The sequence below is a fragment of the Rhinoderma darwinii genome, chromosome 1, assembly GCF_050947455.1.
Source record: "Rhinoderma darwinii isolate aRhiDar2 chromosome 1, aRhiDar2.hap1, whole genome shotgun sequence".
In the NCBI taxonomy this organism is placed as follows: domain Eukaryota; kingdom Metazoa; phylum Chordata; class Amphibia; order Anura; family Rhinodermatidae; genus Rhinoderma; species Rhinoderma darwinii.
This window is the reverse complement of record NC_134687.1, coordinates 499,109,361-499,130,309: the sequence shown is the minus strand read 5'-3', so window position 1 is coordinate 499,130,309 and position 20,949 is coordinate 499,109,361. Positions and strand designations below refer to the sequence as shown.

At 46.0% G+C, this 20,949-nt stretch overlaps 1 protein-coding gene across 1 annotated transcript in view; it reads left to right on the top strand.

Annotated features, from left to right (window-relative positions):
- Positions 1-20,949, top strand: part of SLC27A6 (solute carrier family 27 member 6) — a 98,527-nt gene that overhangs the window by 40,528 nt on the left and 37,050 nt on the right. The gene's annotated exons all lie outside the window — the stretch shown is intronic.

Below are 20,949 nucleotides of genomic sequence, written 5' to 3'. Positions count from 1 at the left end.
TGCCTCTATAGTGTGTTCTGACTGCTGTTTCAAAAGAACTTTTGTCTAACACATATGATGTAAAGAGATTCCATAGTATTTATAAAGTTAGGCTTCAAATCAAAGTCCGGGCACATACTAGGGTCATGTACTGTAATATAATAGGGCTGTTAATTCTTCAAGGTATGTCCTTAACACTACAAGAAATAATAAAATTGTTGCATGTTACTGGGCTGTAAAGGGAAAGTTGCCAAAACCACGCCCCCTTCTCTGACATCACTTTTTTCTCTGCAGCTATTTTCTGAAGCTGCACCTCACAGATTTCCTCCTCTTCCCATCTTCTGTGTTAACTCTGCACATAATACAGTTATATAGTTGCCACCATTTGAAAAAAAATTCCAGGGACACTTAGGGTGTGGCTTCTTTGGTGGTTCTGTCTTATGGGGCAGTGGCTTATCTGGTGGGAGTGGCTAATGGGGGGGATGGCTTCCCAACATTTCTGCATACAAATAAACAAAAGTTTCTGCACTAGTTTCACTGACAACTATTATGGCGGCCAGTATCTCTCTCGGGTTATCCAGTTGTTTAAAGGCAGGTGATATCTTACTTTATCACTAGGGCTAGGTGGTATGTGCTGACCACTACTGGTAGCATAAAAACAAGTGTAGATAGTACCACACTCCGTGCCCCTTGTAGATGGTGCTCCACACTGCCCCCAGCAGATAGTGCCACACACTGCTCACAGTAGATATGGCCACACACTGCTTCCTGTAGATAGTGCCACAGTGCCCCGCTGTAGATAGTGCCACAGTGCCCTCTGTAGATAATGCCACAGTGCCCTCTATTGATAGTGCTGCACAGCCCCCTGTAAATAGAGCCACACAGCTCCCTGTAGATGGTGCTACACAACACCTTTTTATATAGTGCCACAGTACCGTCTGTAGATATTGCCACATTCCCCTATGTAGATATTGCCACAGTGCCCTCTGTAGATATTGCCACACATTCCCCCCTGTAGATAGTGCAACAGACTTCCTGTAGATAGTGCAACACACACCCCTGTAGATAGTGTCACCCCCCCTGTAGACAGCACCACACCCCCTTGTAGACAGCGCTACACCCCCTCCGTGTAGATAGCTACATTGGGGTTCCCTCTAGGAGTGGAATCCCCAGCCAGAGCGTTACCGATGATTCCTCTCCTGGAGGAGAAAGTGGCGTCAGGGGCTCCTCCAGGAAAGGAATCATCGGTCAGAGCGTTGCTGATGCTTTGGCCAGGGATTCCTCTCCTGAAGGAGCCCTTGATGACACTGTTCATATATGGGACACATCTAGGAGCGGATTCCTGTCCTGGAGGAGCCCCTGACGCCACTGTCCATAAATGGGGTCACCTCTAGAGCGGAATCCCCAGCCAGAGAGTTGGCAACGCTCCGGCCAGGGATTCCTTTTCTGGAGGAGCCCCTGACGTCACTGTCGATATATGGACAGTGACGTCAGGTGCTCCTTCTGGAACGGAATCACTGGTCAGACCATTGACGATGCTGTGGCCAGGGATTTCTCTCCTGGAGGAGCCCTGATGTCACTGTTCATATATGGACAGTGACATCAGGGGCTACCTCTAGGAGCGTTGCTGATGCTCTGGCCGGGGATTCCGTTCCTAGAGGTAGCCTCTGATGTCACTGTCCATATATGTACAGTGAAGTTAGGGGCTCCTCCTAGACCGGAATTCATGGCTAGAGCGTTGCCTAGCTCTAGGAGCGCAATCTCAGACCAGAGCATCGACAACGTTCTGGCCCGGAACTCCGGTTCAGGAGGAGCCCCTGACGTCACAGTCCATATTTGGACAGTGACGTCAGGGGGCTTTTCCAGAAGAAGAATCCCAGTCCAGTGCATCGGCAACGCTCTGGCTGGAGATTCCGCACCTAGACAGGGGCTCCTTCTAGGACTGGAATCCCCAGTCAGAGAATTGCCGATGCACTGGCCAGGGATTCCTCTTCTGGAGGAGCCTCTGACGTCACTGTGCATATATGAACAGTGACATCAGGGGCTACCTCGAGGAGTAGAATCCCCGGCCAGAGCGTCGGCAACTCTCTGGCCGGGGATTCCGCAACTGGATGAGTTAATGGCAAAGCAGGGAGCGGATAGTTTCCTGATCTGCTATAATATTTAATTGTATCTGTGTCCTGAGGTCAGTTGCCGGCAAATTCGAGACTGTTGGCAACCGTTCTGTTAGGGTATGTTCACACGACTTCTTTTGCATGCTGATTCTGGCGTGTTTTCCACATCAGAATCAGCGTGGAAAAGCCTCTATTTTGTCTTTCATTGTTTTCAATGGGAATCAGCACAGTAGCTCACACAGTGCTAAATTTTCCATGCACTGACTCAAAATCCACAGTGCTGTAAAAAATAAAGTGTCTTGGTCTATCTACCCATGGAATCTAACCCTAAAAATTCTATTGAAATCAATGGGAAGCGGAAAAAACAGAACCAAATGCCTTCGGCCCTGTTTTGAGCACTGTGTTCTGCATTAAAAAGAACAAAAACCTGCTCACTGATTTTACTGATCAAAATTAATGTGCAGACTCTTTGACAAAGGGAACTGAACCATGGCAGCCATAAGACCACGTGTCCCGTACCACAGAATGGAAATTGTATGCTGTCAACTGACATTCACCACAATCATCATGAGGAGGCACTTTTTACTCCACTTCACCTTCACTTGACTCTCTTACAGGTCTCTAGAGCTACCCTCTGCCAGACTGTTGCTCATTTACAGGTTTTTGAGATTTTTTTTCCAGAAAAAAAGCTGAGCTCTGTTGTTGCCACAGTACTAGTATGTAAAAAATGGCACCAGGGATGAAGATGGGTAGAGTTTTCCCGGTACTATGGGCTAGGTCAGTGGGTTGTTTTAAAAAAAAAAAGAAATTTGCAGGAAAACCATGCTAAAAAACAGTGTTATTAGCAGCATCAAAATCTGCATGTATTTTGAAATCAGCCAAGGTCCTGGCAAAACTGCCGGGATCAAAGATAACTCCGATCGCGGCAGTCTAACCCCTTAGATGCCGCGGTTAATAGAGACTGCAGCATCTAAAGTGTTTGACAGAGGGAGGGTGCTCCCTCTGTCAGCCCATCAGCATCCCGTGACACAATCGCAAGGCGCAGATAGGTTATCATGGCAGCCAGGGGCTTAATCAAAGGCCACCAGGTCTGCCATTAGTATCTGCCAAAAGCATGGCCTTATAGGTTCCCTGTCAGTGTAACACAATATAATATGTATTGTACTATGCATTATACAAGCGATCAAACAACATAATTGGTACCGCCGCAATGACCCGTAGAACAAATATCACTTATTAGTTATACAGTGCATTGGTGTAAAAGAAAGCAACGAAAAAAACAATGGCGGAAATGCTGTTTCTATTTTGCATTTTTCCTAAAAAAAAATAGGTAATCAATAAATTATATGTACCCCAAAAACAGAACAAATAAAAACAACTCAAATAACAATGGCAAACGTCCTGTTTTTTTAGTTACCCTCAAATGGTGCCATTGAAATATATAAATTGTCCCGCAAAAAACAATCCCTCATACAACTACATTAACAGAAAACTAAAAAAGTTATGGCTTGTAAAAATGCGACGATGAAAAACAAAAAGAATGCTAATAAGTAAGTCCTTAAAGTGTAGCTAAACGTTTAAAATGTAACAAACTTCTGACATGTCATAGTGACATGTTAGAAGTTTTGATTGGTGGGGGTCCGAGCACTGAGACCACCACTCGTGTGAGCGCTTAGCCGCTTCGTTTCTGTTTGGCTTCTTCTGGAAATCCGATTTATCTGAGTACGGGCTTATAGACTTTCTATTAAAGAGGCTCTGTCACCACATTATAAGTGGCCTATCTTGTACATGATATGATCGGCGCTGTAATGTAGATTACAGCAGTGTTTTTTATTTAGAAAAACTATAAATCTTGACGAAGTTATGACCTATATTAGCTTCATGCTAATGAGTTTCTTAATGCCCAACTGGGCGTGTTTTACTTTTTGACCAAGTGGGCGTGGTGAAGAGAAGTGTATGACGCTGACAAATCAGCGTCATACCCTTCTCCCCATTCATTTATTCTGCACATAGTAAACCTGCATTGTTCACTATGTGCAGTTACTCAAGTGTCCTGACAGTGAATATACATTACCTCCAGCCAGGACGGGATGTGTATTCAGAATCCTGACACTTTTCTCTAACGTTTGTGGCTGATTTACAGCAGTGCAGGCGCTGTCATTTACAGCGAGACTACGTCTGCTCTGCTGTAAATCAACCATAAACGTTAGAGAAAAGTGTCAGTATTCTGAATAGACATCCCGTCCTGGCTGGAGGTAATATATATTCACTGTCAGGACACTTGAGTAACGTTTGTGTGTGTATGTGGCTGCACATAGTGATCTAGTAAGATTACTATGTACAGTGTAAATGAATGGAGAGAAGTTTATGACGCTAATTGGTCACTGATTGGTCAGCGTCATACACTTCTCTTCACCACGCCCACTTGGTCAAAAAGTAAAACACGCCAAGTTGGGCATTAGGAAAGTCATTAAAATAAAGCTAAAATAGGTCATAACTCCGTCAAAATTTATAGTTTTTCTAAATAAAAAACACTGCTGTAATCTACATTACAGCGCCGATCACATTATGTACAAGATAGGGCCCTTATAATGTGGTCACAGAGCCTCTTTAAGTCCGTTCATTCGTCACACGAGTGCTTCAGCTGCTTTGTTTTAGCGATTGGTGGGAGTCTCAGTGCTCGGACCCCCACCAATCAAAACTTCTGACATGTCACTATGACATGTCAGAAGTTTGTTAAACGTTTACCTACACTTTACAGCATACGTAACTATTCAGATTACATTTCAGAATAAGCTGTCATATGTGTGTACATGAGGAATAACACTATTTCTGGCCACTATATGTCTTGTATTCTGCATTGTTTTAAATGTTTACCCTTTGGAGAAGGCTCTAGCTCTAATTCTCAGTTTTCCCTGAGCAAGTGAGCAGATCCTAAGGCTGGGTTCACACGACCTATTTTCAGACGTAAACAAGGCGTATTATGCCTCGTTTTACGTCTGAAAATAGGGCTACAATACGTCGGCAAACATCTGCCCATTCATTTGAATGGGTTTGCCGACGTACTGTGCAGACGACCTGTTATTTACGCGTCGTCGTTTGACAGCTGTCAAACGACGACGCGTAAAAATACAGCCTCGTCAAAACAAGTGCAGGACACTTCTTTGGACGTTTTTGGAGCTGTTTTCTTATAGACTCCAATGAAAACAGCTAAAAAAACGGACGTAAAAAACGCCGCGAAAACGGCGCGAAAAACGCCGTGAAAAATGCGAGTTGGTCAAAAAACGTCTGAAAAGCAGGGTCTGTTTTCCCTTGAAAACAGCTCTGGATTTTCAGACGTTTTTGGTCACTACGTGTGCACATACCCTAAGGGTATGTTCACACGGCGGGGGTCCGTAACGGCTGAAATTACGGGGATGTTTCAGCCTGAAAACATCCCCGTAATTTCAGCCGTACCGGCATGTGCAGGCGCTTGAACGCCGCGTCAATTACGGTCGTAATTAGCGCTGCTATTCATTGGAGTCAATGAATAGCGGCTCCAATTACGGCCAAAGAAGTGACAGGTCACTTCTTCTACGCGGGCGTCTATATACGCGCCGTCATTTGACAGCGGCGCGTAAATATACGCCTCGTGTGAACAGACAAACGTCTGCCCATTGCTTTCAATGGGCAGATGTTTGTCAGCGCTATTGAGGCGCTATTTTCAGACGTAATTCGGGGCAAAAACGCCCGAATTACGTCCGTAAATAGGCCGTGTGAACATACCCTAACTGTTATCATGTCTGCCATACACTGCACACAGAGAAGAGAAGAATACTGCACTCTTATCTCTATCAATCACATATACACTATATGGACAAAAGTATTGGGACACACCTCTTAATCATTGAATTCCTGTGTTTCATTCAGTCCCATTGCCACAGGTGTATAAAATCAAGCACCTAGCCATGCAGTCGTCTTTACAGACTTTTGTGAAAGAATGGGTTGCTCTAAAGAGCTTACTGAATTCCAGCGTGGTACTGTAAAAGGTATGGTTTTATGCATTGCAACAAGTCAGTTTGTGATATTTCTTCCCTCCTAGATATGATCAACTGTGTGTGGTATTATTGCAAAGTCGAAGCATTTAGGAGCCACAGCAACTCAGCCATGATGTGGCAAACCACGTAAAGTTACATAGTGGGGTCGCCAAGTGCTGAGGTGCATAGTACATAAGTCGCCAACACTCTGTTGACTCAGTAACTGCTGAGTTCCAAACCTCTTCTGACATTAACATCCTCACAAAAACTGTGCCCCAGGAGCTTTATGGCATGAGTTTCCCGGGCCGAGAAGCTTGATGCAAGCCTTACATCTTCAAGCACAATGCCTAGCATCAGATGGAGTAGTGTAAAGCTTGCTGTCACTGGACTCTGGAGCAGTGGAAATGTCTACTATGGAGTGATAAATCACGCTTCTCTATTTGGCAATCAGATGAATGAGTCTGGGTTTGGTGAATGCCAGGAAAACATTACCTGCCAGAATGCATTTTGTCAACTGTAAAGTTTGGGGGAGAAGGGATAATGCTAGGGGGTTGTTTTTCAAAGGTTGGCCTAGACCGATTAGTTCCAATGAAGGAAAATCTTAATGCTTTAGACAATTGTATGCGTCCAACTTTGTGGTAAAAATCTGCCGAATGCTCTTTTCTGTTTCAGAATGACTGTGCCCCAGTGCACAAAGCAAGCTCGATAAAAGCATGGTTGGGTGAGTTTAGTGTGGAAGAACTTGACTGGCCCGCACAGAGCCCTGATGTCAATTCCATCACACACCTTTGTGATGAACTAGAATGGAGATTGTGAGCAAGGCCCGCTTGTCCAACATTATTTGGGAGGTCCAACACAACTCTTCAGGATGAATGAGCAAAAATTCCCAGAAACACACTGCAAAATCTTAGAAAGCCAACCCAGAAGAGTGGAAGCTATTTAGTTGCAAAGGTGGGACCAACTCTATATTAATGCCTATGGATTAAGAATGGGATGTCATAATAGCTTCTGTAGGTGTAATGTGTAGGTGTCCCAATACTTTTGTCCATATAGTGTATATAAAAGCTGCAGCAGCATGGAGGAGATTATACAGCAGTAATGAGCAGTGTAGCTGAGAATTCACAAAAGACTGCACCTGAAAGGGCAGGGTGTAACTGTGAAATGGGAGAAGGTAGCTAGGAGGTTGGAGATGTGTGTAAACTAGGGATCGGGGGAAGGACAACTACACATGCAGAAGGTAAGATAGTGTAGACAGAGAACTGGGACTTATTAATAAAGCTGGGTCTGAAACGGAGGGAGAAGGTAAAAAATTTATTAAGGATAAGTCTAAATTTAAAAAAATCTCTAAATTGTATTCTAACCAACGCTAGAAGCCTGACAAATAAAATTGATGAACTGGAATTAATAATGTTAAAGGAAAAGTATGACATAGTGGGGATAACTAAGAAATGGCTGGATGATAGCTATGACTAGGAGGTTAACTTACAGGGTTACAGTCTGTTCAGGAAGGTTCATAAAACAGAAAGGGGGAGGGGTCAGCCTTTTTGTAAAGTCCTGCCTAAAGCCCACACTTCGAGACAATATAAGTGAGGGAAATTATCATGTGGAGTCTCTATGGGTAGAAATACATGGAAGGAAAAACCATAATAAAATAGTGCTAGGGGTTTACTATAAGTCACTAAATCTTCTAGTAAGGCAAATAGATGAAGCAATCGCAATAAGGTAGTCATTATAAGTGACTTCAACTACCCAGATATAAATTGGTAAACTGAAACCTGTGGATCTTATAAAGGAAACCGGTTTCTGTTGACAACTAAAGATAATTACCTTTCCCACCTAGTGCAGGACCCTACTATGGGGAGGACACTTTTGGACTTAATATTAACCAATGGACCTGACCGAGTAACAAAGGTGCAGGTTGGTGGACACCTCGGAAATTGTGACCATAATATAATTAACTTGTCTTTCAATAGGATGTTTTGTCAAGGAGCCACAAAAACACTAAACTTCAGGAAGGAAAGGTCTGATCAACTTAGAGATGCCCTTAAAGAAGCACTCCCATGAAAAATTGTATTGCTTTGCCCATTTGTAATGGGCATCTTGTACATGTATATGCTATTTATTTGTTCGAGCGTATAGTTTTCAAAACACAGGCTCCCTGTTCGGTAACGTGATCTCTAATCTGGCTGGCCGATTCACACAGCTTCTTATGTGTGGACTGGAAGCCAGTCTATGAAACTCTGAATGACTGGGACGATGATCTCAGGGATAGGAGTACAGATACTAAATGGGATATTTTTAAAAGCATTTTACATTTTGACATTTTTATTATGATAGTTACATACCTTATGGGAATAAAAGGGTTAGGAACAGAAGGAAAAACAACGTGAATAAATAAAAATGCAAGGAGAGCAATAAATGATAAAAAACAAGCATTTAAACAACTAAAACAAGAAGTCAGTGAAAAATCACTAAAGAGATCTAGGGAAATATATTATAGTATAGTATCGTATAGTATAGTATTGTATAGTAAATATTAGAGTATATTATGTAAAAGAAACTATATAGAGAGAAAAGCAGGAGACAGAGGGACTCATTGCTAAAGAAAGTGAAACTATCCCAAAAATGCTATTCAATGACATAAATGATAAAAAGGGTAAAACTGAAAGTGTTAACCCATTAAAAATAAATGAGGAAGAGATTGATGAGGAAAAAGCAAATTTGTTAAAAAAACAAACAAACACCTTTTTCCACTGTGTTCATAGAGGAGAATGAAATGTTAGGTGAAATGCAGAGGAGTTAAGTAAATTCTCCATTAAATGTCACCTGTCTAACCCAGGAAGAAGTGCAGAGCTGCCTTAAAAAGATTAAAATAGACAAATCACTGGGTCCAGATTGCATACACCCCTGAGTTCTATGGGAATTAAGTACAGTGATGGACAGGCCATTATTTCTGATATTTAAGGATACAATAATGACAAGGATTGATGCATAACAAAAGTCATGCTTATTTTCAAAAAGGGGTTAAAAAGTGAGTCTCGTAACTATACACCTGTAAGCTTCACCTCTATTGTGGGTTAAATGTTTGAAGGTTTTCTAAGAGATGTTATCCTGGAGTATTTCAATGAGAATAAAGGTATAACTCCATATATGCCTGGGTTTATGAGGGATCAGTCCTGTCAAACTAATCTGATCAGCTTCTATGAGGAGGTAAGCGCTAAACTTGACGGGGTAAGGAATTGGATATCATAAATCTTGATATTTCCAAAGCATTTGTTACTGAGCCACATAAAAGGTTGGTATATAAAATGAGAATCCTGTGACTGGGGAAAAATGTGTGTAAGTGGAAAACCGAGGGTGGTTATTAATGGTACATTCCCAGATTGGGTCACCGGTACCCTGTGGGGTACCACAGGGGTCAGTACTGGGCCCTATGCTGTTTAATATGTTTATTAATAACCTTGTAGAGGAGGATAGTATTCTATTACAAATAGATTTGGAGAAGTTGGAGGCCTGGGCAGAGTAGTGGCAAATTAGGTTTAACACCGATAAATGTAAGTCTATACACTTGGGAAGGGAAAATATTATTACATAGTAAATAAAAAAAAATACAGCTGCTGAAGATTATGGGGTGCATCAAAAGGGGCATAGAGGTAACAAGATGAGAACATAGTTCTACCACTTAAAAAATCTTTAGGAAGAAAGCACATGGAATATTGTGTACAGTTTTGAGCACCAGTGTACAAGAAAGACATAGTAGAGATTGAGCGGGTTCAAAGGCGGGAAACTAAAGTAATAAATGAAATGGGTGAACTACAGTACACAGGAAGATTATCAAAATTCGGGTTATTTAGTTTAGAAAAAATATGACTGAAGGGTGACCTAGTAACTATCCATAAATATATCAAAGGTCAATACAAAGAGCTTTCTTATGATTTATTTATACCCAGGACTGTAACTTTAATAAGTTATCCTTTACGTAGAGGAAAACAAATGTCTACACAAACATAGAAGGGGATTCTTTACTGTAAGAGCAGTGAGACTATGGAACTCTCTACAAGCAGAAGTTGTTATAGGGAATTCACTGAAAGAGTTCAAGAGAGGCCTGGATGCCTTGTTGAGTATAATTATATTACAAGTTATGGTTACTAGCTTACTGGAGATGGGTTGTTGATCCAGGGATTTAATCGGATTGAAGTCGGGAAGTAATTTTTCTCTAGGTTGAAGAAAGTTGGCTTTTGTGTCATTGGGGTTTTGCCTTCCTCTGGATCAATAGTACAGAATAATAGGCTGAACTGGATAGATATGTATTTTTTCGGACATGCAAATTATGATACTATGATAACTCATACCTGCAACTGCAGCATGTGTCTCTCACTCACTCTGTTCCCCCAGTCTCCATAGACTTCTATGGGAAGCGTGTCTTAGTCTCTCTCTCTCACTCTGCTCCCTCCTCCTGATCCCCACTCCCCTCTCTATAGGCTTCTATGGGCAGAAGCATCTGTGTCTGTGTCTCTCTCTCACTCTGCTTCAGCTCCCTCCTCCCCTCCTCTATTTATAGACTTCTATGGGCAGCAGAGTCTATGTGTCTCACTCGTCTCCCCATTCCTCTCTTCATAGATTTCTATGAGCATCAGCGTCTATGACTTTAACTCTGCTCACTCCAATTGCTCCCCCTCCCCACAGACTTCTATGGGTAGTGTGTCTGTGTCTTCCTCTCTCTGCTCCCTCCTCCTGTTTCCCACTCCATAGACTTCTTTCGGCAGCTTGTCGGTAACTTTCTCTCACTGCTCCCTCCTCCTGCTTCCCCTTCCCCTCTGGAAGTGAAGTGACACCCCCCCCCACACATCCTGTAGTCCATCTCCTCTTCTCTGTTACTAGAGACAGGTTTTGCTTAACAACAGGAGGTGGACAGCAGATTACAGGAAGGGAGAACCTAGTGGCAATAACTTCATACAGAATTTTCATGGATAAAACAAATGAATTTTAACAGTAAGTAAATTACAATGTTGAGATATACACAGTCGTGTCACATTATTATGAGCACCTCCTACTTTCAAAGTCGGCAGCGCGTAGCCCATGAAGGAAGTGATGTGTCGTGGGCTGGCTTGGTGTGTGATAGACTGTCTGAACACATATCACTCGTTGTTGCCATGGGTAAAAGGGGCGCTTTAGCAGAGTTGTAAAAAGGGGATGATTATTGGTTTTCAGGCCAAGGGTGGCAGTATTTCTCAAACAGCGCAGTTTGTGAACTGTCCATGTGCTGCTGTTGTGAAAGTGTATAGTGAGTGGACAAATGGCACTATTGGGAATAACTGACATGGAAACTGCGGAACACAACGTGCCATTGATGTGAGAGGCGAATGTCAGCTACGAAGGGGCGCAGGGGCCGAACGACACGCTACGGTGAAGCAGCTCACTGTGAAAATCAACCAGGGGGCTACCAGATGTGTGTCTAAAACAACCGTTCAGCGAAACCTACTGCGTATGGGGCTCCGAAGCAGATGGATGATTATCGCTCCTATTCTAAGAAATGTGCACAGGAAAAAAAGGCTTCAATTTGAACGGCAGTATCGGAAGTGGACCACTGATGATTGGCAAAGTGCTGCCTTCTCTAATGAGTCATGTTTTCTGCTTCATCGTTCTGATGGACATTGGCGTGTCAGGCGAGAAACATCAGAGAACAAACACCCTGCAACCATTGCTGGAAGAACACAAGCTGGTGGCGGCAGTGTTATGGTCTAGGGAACTTTTTCATGCCATTCTCTGGGTCCACTCATCCATGTGGAAGGCATTTCGGTATGAATCCAACGTTGCAGATCACGTCCACCCATACATGCTCTTTGTCTTCCCTGGGGCAGATGGAATATTCCAGCAAGACAATGCGACATGTCACACGGCTAGAAATGTCTGACAGTGGTTGGAAGAGCACAACTAAGACTTCCAAGTACTTCCCTGGCCCCCTAATTCGCCAGACTTGCACCCAATAGACAGGGCCGGCCTTAGGGAGTGCGAGCTGTGCGAGCGCACAGGGCGCTGAACCCTCCCAGCATGCAGAGGGTGCCACTGGGCTCTGCCTCTACTCTGTGCTCTGTTCTTAGTGACACACACAAAATAAATAGCCGAGGAGCAGAGGAGGAAGCTCCGCCCACAGCCCATCCTGCACGAAGCCTGTAATCCTGTCAGCAAGGAGATATGGTGAGCATCTATGTGTGTCTGTGTGTCTCTCTGTGTATACAGTATGTGTCTCTGTGTTTGTATGTGTATATGTCACAGTGTGTATGTGTGTGTGTGTGTGTGTGTGTGTGTGTGTGTGTCTCCATGTGTTTGTCTCTTTGTAAAAGTGTGTGTTCAATATTAAAGTAGAACAGATAAAGCGAAGATATCTGTGCTGCCTCCAATATACCCTGCTACCCCTATATACCCTGCTGTTCCCTATATATCCTGCTGTCCCCTATATATCCTGCTGCCCTGCTGCTTCATATATACCCTGCTGCCTTCTATATACCCTGTTGCCCCCTATATACCTTGCTTCCCCTTATACACTCTGCTGTCCCTTATATACCTGTAATGTCACGGTAGGGAGAAAAACAGGGGAGCCCTAATCTACCCGCCACTCAGTCCCTGCCTACTTGCAGAGCCCGTTCTAGGCGACTGCGTGCAACTGGGCGACGGTCCCTACGCTCAATAAGTGAACGACAGACAAACAGACAAGGGTACACAGAAGCTAAGGGAAATGGAACAGTTGCCCACGGCAACACCGTGAGCAACAAGAGTAGTGAACGAGTCGAGTCAAACCAGGACTGTATGAGGTACCAAACGCAGAGCAGGAGAGTAGTCAGTAAAGCCAGGGTCAATTTGAAGCAGAGGTCAATAGTACTAGCAGGAACAGCAGAGCCAGGAAACCAGACAGAATCACAGGCAAAGGAAGAGCAGGAAATGAAGAAATAAATAGACACAGGGCGGGAGCTAGCTCCGTCTGGTCAGGCTGTGATAGGTTCTCCCACTCCTCAGCCTACCAGCCTGAGTGGTAGCAGATCGAGTCACTCTATCAGACCTAGGAGCAGATGCAGACTGATTAACCACGGGCGTCGACACAGAAGCTATGTCTGGCAGATCCTTTACAGTACCCCCCCTTTTATGAGGGGCCACTGGACCCTTCCTAGGTGGACCTGGCTTATTGGGGAACCGAAGATGGAACCTCCTGAGCAATACCCCAGCGTGAACATCCCGGGCGGGTACCCAAGTCCTCTCCTCAAGCCTGTATCCTCTCCAATGGACCAGGTACTGGAGAGAGCCTTGGAACATCCTGCTATCCACAATCTTGGCCACCTCGAATTCTATCCCTTCAGGGCTGAGAACAGGGACCGGAGGTTTCCTCGAGGTAGCCAAGTACGGGGATCAGCGTTTCAGGAGGGAGGCATGAAACACGTCGTGTATTTGAAAAGACGGGGGTAACTCCAGCCGGAAGGAGACAGGGTTAAGGACCTCAATGACCTTTTATGGCCCTATATACCGGGGGAGCTAATTATTTTGACGACACTTTAAGACGCAAATTTTTTGAAGATAGCCACACCAGATCCCCGACCACAAACAGAACGTCTTCTATCTGCCTGAGTCTTTTGTATGCTCTGGGACGCCTCTAGGTTCTTCTGAACCTGGGCCCAGACTGTGTACACTTCCCGATGAACTACATCTACCTCGGGATTGTTGGAACCACCAGGTGAAACGCAGGAGAACCGTGGATTAAACCCAAAATTACAGAAAAAGGGGGAGACCCCTGACGAGTTACTGACCCGGTTATTAAGGGAAATTCGGCGAGGGGAATGAAGGAGACCCAATCATATTGACAGTCGGAGATAAAACACCTTAAATATTGTTCTAGAGACTGATTAGTCTTCTCAGTTTGGCCATTAGTTTCAGGATGGAAGGCCGAGGAGTAGGACAGATCAATTTCCAACTTTTTACATAAAGCTCTCCAAAACAATGAAACAAATTGTATCCCTCTGTCAGAAACAATATTGACAGGAACCCCATGGAGACGCAGGATGTGTTTGACAAACAAGGTAGCTAACGTCTTGGCATTGGGTAGATTCTTGAGGGGAACAAAGTGGCACATCTTACTGAAGCGGTCTACTACAACCCACACCACCGACTTGCCTTGAGATGGAGGCAGATCGGTGATAAAATCCATGGAGATATGGGTCCAAGGTCTCTGGGGAATGGGCAAAGAACATAGTAAACCCGCTGGACGGTACCTGGGAGTCTTGGACCTAGCACAAATTTCACAAGCGGCGACGTAGGCCTTAACATCCTTAGGCAACCCAGGCCACCAATAGTTTCTGGCAATTAGGTGCTTGGTACCCAGGATGCCTGGGTGGCCAGATAGTGCAGAGTCATGATTTTCCCTGAGTACCCTTAGCCGGAATTGCAGGGGAACAAACAGCTTCTTCTCAGGAAGCTTCCCGGGAGCTCAACCTTGATCAGCCGCAATTTCGGAGACTAAGTCAGAATCAACAGAGGATATTATTATACCTGGGGGCAAAACACAAGCAGGATCTTCCTCCGAAGGAGGGCTGGCCATGAAGCTACGCGACAGTGCATCAGCTTTAATATTTTTAGACCCAGCCCTATAGGTGACCACAAAGTTGAATCTGGTAAAAAACAACGCCCATCGAGCTTGTCTCGGGTTTAGCCTCCGGGCAGATTCTAGGAAAACCAGATTCTTGTGGTCGGTAAGGAGAGTTACCTGGTGCCTAGCCCCCTCCAAGAAGTGGCGCCACTCTTCAAATGGCCATTTTATGGCTAAGAGTTCGCAGTTGCCCACGTCATAGTTACTCTCAGTGGGCGAGAACTTCCTGGAGAAGTAGGCACAGGGACGGAGATGGGTGAGGGACCTGGTACACTGGGAAAAGACAGCACCCACTCCCACCTCGGAGGCGTCAACCTCCACGATGAATGGCTCCATTTGGTTAGGCTGAATCAGCACTGGGACAGAGATAAAGCACTTCTTAAGGATCTCAAAAGCCTGGACCACCTCCGGAGGCCAGTGGAGGAGATCAGCAACTTTGCGAGTGAGATCCGTAAGAGGCTTAGCGATGACCGAGAAGTTATCAATAAATCTCCTGTAATAATTAGCAAACCCCAGGAAGCACTGTAACGCCTTCAGGGAGGCAGGTTTGACCCATTCAGCCACAGCCTGAACATTGGCAGGGTCCATGCGGAATTCATTAGGAGTGAGGATTTGACCCAAAAATGGTATCTCCTGCACACCAAACACACATTTTTCGGATTTAGCAAAGAGTTTCTTTTCCCGAAGGGCCTGGAGCACCTTCCTGTCATGCTCAATGTGGGAGGACCAGTCCTTGGAAAACACAAGTATGTCATCAAGGTACACTACAAGAAATACCCCCAGGTAGTCTCTTAAAATCTCATTTATGAAATTCTGGAAGACCGCGGGAGCATTACACTACGCAAAGGGCATGATGAGGTATTCTAAATGACCTTCGGGCGTGTTAAACGCAGTCTTCCACTCATCCCCTTCTCTGATTCGGATAAGGTTATAAACCCCCCGAAGATAAACTTAGAGAACCATTGGGCCCCCTGAACCTGATTGAAGAGATCAGGAATCAAAGGAAGGGGATACTGGTTCCTTACAGTGACCTTATTCAAGTTTCGGTAATCGATGCAGGGCCTAAGACCACCATCCTTCTTCCCTATGAAGAAGAAGCCAGCACCTACCGGAGAAGTAGAGGGGCGAATGTAACCCTTGGCCAGGCTTTCCTGGATATATTCTCTCATGGCCTCACGTTCGGGACAAGAGAGATTAAAAATCCTACCCTTAGGGAGCTTAGCTCCTGGTACCAAATTGATTGCGCAATTGTATTCTCTATGAGGAGGTAACACTTCGGAGGCCTTTTTAGAAAAAACATCAGCGAAGTCCTGAATAAACTCAGGTAGAGTGTTCACCTCGTCAGGGAGAGAAATAAAATTAACAGAAAAACAGGACGTCATGCATTCATTACCCCATTTGGTAAGATCCCCAGTATTCCAGTTAAACGTGGGATTATGCATCTGCAGCCAGGGAAGGCCTAAAACCAAATCGGACGATAATCCTTGCATCACCAGTATAGAGCACTGCTCCAAATGAATGGAGCCAACAATGAGTTAAAAAACAGGGGTATGCTGCGTAAAATAACCATTAGCAAGTGGAGTGGAGTCGATAACTGCCGAGGACAGGTTTAGGCAAATCATTCATAGCATAGCTAGAGACATAGCAAATTCCACAGACATAATATTAGCAGAACACCCTGAATCCACGAAGGCAGTGCCTGTGGCAGACCTACCCTCAAAAGAGACCTGAAAGGGGAGCAAGATCTTATTAGGTTTCATATTTACGGGAAATACCTGTGCGCCCAAGCGACCTCCCCGATGGTCACTTAAGCGCGGAAGTTTTCCGGCTGCTTATTGTTACGCCTTGGACAGTTGTTCACTTTATGCGGAGCTCTCTACGTTGTTGGGGAGACACGGAGGCCCCGAGTTGCATTGCTTCATCCGAGATTCCCGTGGATGAACGAAGCAACGGAACCTCGGGAGCCATCATGGGGAGCCAGAGGAGAAAGCACAAAAACGTTCAAGTCGTTGTTCCCTGAGACGTCGGTCAAGACGTACCGCTAAAGCCATAACCTGATCTAAAGAGTCAGAAGAGGGATCGCTAACTAATAGGTCTTTGAGGGTGTTCGACAGACCCAATCTAAACTGGCACCTCAAGGCAGGGTCATTCCACCGAGAAGCTACGCACCACTTCCGAAAGTCAGAACAGTACTCCTCAACGGGTCTCTTACCCTGACACAAGGTCACCAGCTGACTCTCGGCAAAGGCAGTCTTGTCAGTCTCGTCATAGATGAGCCCGAGAGTAGAAAAAAAAGGTCAACAGAGGAAAGTTCAGGGGTGTCAGAAGCCAAGGAGAAGGCCCATTCGCGGGGGCCGTCCTGGAGCTGGGACATAATTATACCCACTCGCTTGCTCTCAGAACCTGAGGAGTGGGGTCTTAATCGAAAATAGAGCCTACAACTCTCCCGAAAGGAGAAAAAGTCTTCCGGTCCCCTGAGAACCGGTCAGGCAACTTGAGATGGGGTTCAAGAGGTGAGGTGGAGGGCACTACCTGGTTAGCATCACGCTGGTTGCACCTCTGAGCCACGGCTTGGACCTGTAGGGAAAGACCCTGCATTTGCTAAGCCAGGGTCTCAAGGGGGTCCATTGTAGTAGGAACAAGGGTAGAAAAGGTATATGGGCCTGTGATTAAGTAATGTCGGGGTAGGGAAACAGACAGGGGAGCTGTAATGGCAGGAAGGAGGTGAAGGGAACAAGTGAGCCCTAATCTACCCACCGCCCTGTCCCTGCCTACTTGCAACGACCCGCCCTAGGCGACGGGGTACAACTTGGCGGCGGTCCCTACGCTGTCTAAGTGCAAGGGAGTACAAACAGGGAACATGCAAGGGAATACAGTAGCCCAAGGAACGCCGTGAGGAAACGGAGCGGTGAATGAGCCAGTCAGGATCAGGAAGTAGTGGAGTATACAAACGGGAGCACGGAGCAGAAGCAAGCCAGGGGCAGAGCAACGCAGGATAAACGGAACTGAAGCAAGGCAGAAGCACGGCAGAAGCAGGCTGGAGCAAGGCAGCAGTGGGGACAGGAATCCAAGAAGAATAACAAGCAAGGAGGAAGAGAAAACGGCAGGTATAAATGGACAGGGGGCGGAGCTAACTCTGACTGACCAGGCCGCGATAGGCTCTCCCACTCCTGAGCCTGCCACCCTGATTGGTGGGAGCAGGTGTCAGTCTCAGAGGTCTGGCCTCAGTTGTCGACTGATTAATCCTGGGAGTATACCCAGACGTAGTGCCTGGCAGATCCTTTACAGTACTCCCCCTTTTATGAGGGGCCACCGGACCCTTACTAAGAGGACCCGGTTTAGTGGGGAAGAGAAGGTGGAACCTCCTGATCAATACCCCAGCGTGAACATCTCGAGCAGGTACCCAAGTCCTCTCCTCCGGCCCGTATCCTCTCCAATGGACCAGGTACTGGAGGGAGCCCTGGATCATCCTACTGTCCACAATCTTGGCCACCTCGAATTCCACCCCCTCAGGGGTGAGAACGGGAACAGGAGGTTTCCTCGAGGGGGACCAGGACGGGGAGCAGCGTTTCAGGAGGGAGGCATGGAAGACGTCGTGTATGCGAAAGGATGGGGGCAGCTCCAGACGGAAGGATACAGGGTTGAGGACTTCAATGACCTTATAAGGTCCAATAAATCGGGGAGCAAACTTCCTGGACGGGACCTTAAGGCGCAAGTTCCTCGACGACAACCACACCAGATCCCCGACGACAAACCGGGGGTTAGCAGAACGTCTACAATCAGCCTGAATCTTTTGTACGCTCTGGGACGCCTCTAGGTTCTTCTGAACCTGGGCCCAGACTGTGCACAGTTCCCGATGAACGTCCTCTACCTCGGGATTATTGGAACAACCAGGGGAAACGGAGGAGAACCTAGGATTAAACCCGAAATTACAGAAAAACGGGGAGACCCCTGACGAGTTACTGACCCGGTTATTCAGGGAAAATTCGGCGAGGGGAAGGAATGAGACCCAATCAAATTGACAGTCAGAAATGAAACACCTTAAATATTGTTCCAGGGATTGGTTAGTCCTTTCCGTTTGGCCATTAGTTTCGGGATGGAAGGCGGAGGAGAAGGATAGATCAATCTCCAACTTTTTACAAAAAGCTCTCCAAAATAAGGAAACAAATTGTACCCCTCTGTCCGAAACAATATTGACTGGGGCCCCATGGAGACGCAGAATGTGTTTCACAAACAAAGAAGCTAACGTCTTGGCGTTAGGTAGTTTCTTAAGGGGCACAAAGTGGCCCATCTTGCTGAAGCGGTCTACTACCACCCACACCACCGACTTGCCCTGAGATGGAGGCAAATCGGTGATAAAATCCATGGAGATATGGGTCCAAGGTCTCTGGGGAATGGGCAAGGAACGTAGTAAGCCCGCAGGTCGGGACCTAGGGGTCTTGGACCTAGCACAGACCTCACAAGCGGCGACGTAAGCCCTAACGTCTTTAGGCAACCAAGGCCACCAATAGTTTCTGGTAATGAGGAGTTTGGTACCCAAGATGCCAGGATGACCAGATAGAGCGGAGTCATGGTTTTCCCTGAGTACCCTTAGCCGGTATTGCAGGGGGACAAACAGTTTGTCCCCAGGGAGGTTCCCGGGAGCTGAACCTTGATCAGCCGCGATGTCAGAGGCTAAGTCAGAATCAGTGGCAGAAACAATTATACCAGGGGGTAAAATACAAGCAGGATCCTTCTCAGAAGGAGGATTAGCCATGAAACTACGTGACAGTGCATCAGCCTTAATATTTTTGGACCCAGCCCTATAGGTAACCAAGAAATTAAATCTGGTAAAGAATAGTGCCCAACGAGCTTGTCTAGGATTAAGCCTCCGGGCAGATTCTAGGAAAACCAGATTCTTGTGGTCAGTAAGGACCGTTACCTGGTGTCTGGCCCCCTCCAGGAAGTGCCGCCACTCTTCAAAAGCCCATTTAATGGCTAAAAGTTCGCGGTTACCAATATCATAGTTACTCTCCGTGGGCGAAAACTTCCTAGAGAAGTAAGCACAGGGGCAGAGATGGGTGAGGGAGCTGGTACCCTGGGACAAGACGGCACCCACTCCCACCTCAGACGCGTCAACCTCCACAATAAATGGCTCCCTTTGGTTGGGCTGAACCAGCACGGGGGCCGAGATAAAGCACTTCTTGAGGGTCTCAAAAGCCTGGACGGCCTCAGGGGGCCAATGGAGGACATCAGCACCCTTGCGAGTGAGGTCCGTAAGAGGCTTAGCGACGACCGAGAAGTTGGCAATAAATCTCCTGTAATAGTTAGCGAACCCCAAAAAACACTGTAGCGCCTTCAGGGAGGCAGGTTGGACCCATTCCGCCACAGCCTGAACCTTGGCAGGGTCCATGCGGAATTCATGAGGAGTGAGGATTTGACCTAAAAATGGTATCTCCTGTACCCCAAACACACATTTTTCGGTCTTCGCAAACAGATTATTTTCCCGAAGGACCTGGAGGACCTTCCTGACGTGCTCCACGTGCGAGGACCAGTCCTTGGAAAACACCAGTATTTCATCAAGGTACACTACAAGAAAATTACCCAGGTAATCTCTCAGAATTTCATTAATAAAATTCTGGAAGACGGCAGGGGCATTACACAACCCAAAGGGCATGACTAGGTATTCGAAATGACCTTCGGGCGTGTTGAACGCAGTTTTCCACTCATTCCCCTCTTTGATGCGGATAAGGTTATATGCCCCCCGTAGATCGAACTTAGAGAACCATTGGGCCCCCTTAACCTGATTAAAAAGATCCGGAATCAAAGGAAGGGGATACTGGTTCCTTACTGTGACCTTATTCAAGTTCCGATAATCAATGCACGGCCTAAGACCACCATCCTTCTTCCCCACGAAGAAGAAGCCAGCACCTACAGGAGAAGTCGAGGGGCGAATGAAACCCTTGGCCAGGCATTCTTGGATTTACTCCCTCATAGCTTTACGTTCAGGACATGAAAGATTAAATATCCTCCCCTTAGGAAGCTTGGCACCAGGCACCAAATCGATGGCGCAATCGTAATCTCTATGAGGGGGCAACACCTCGGAGGTCTCCTTAGAAAACACATCAGCGAAGTCCTGAACAAACTCAGGAAGCGTGTTTACCTCCTCCCGGGGAGAAATAGAGTTAACCGAAAGACATGACATCAGGCATTCACTACCCCATTTGGT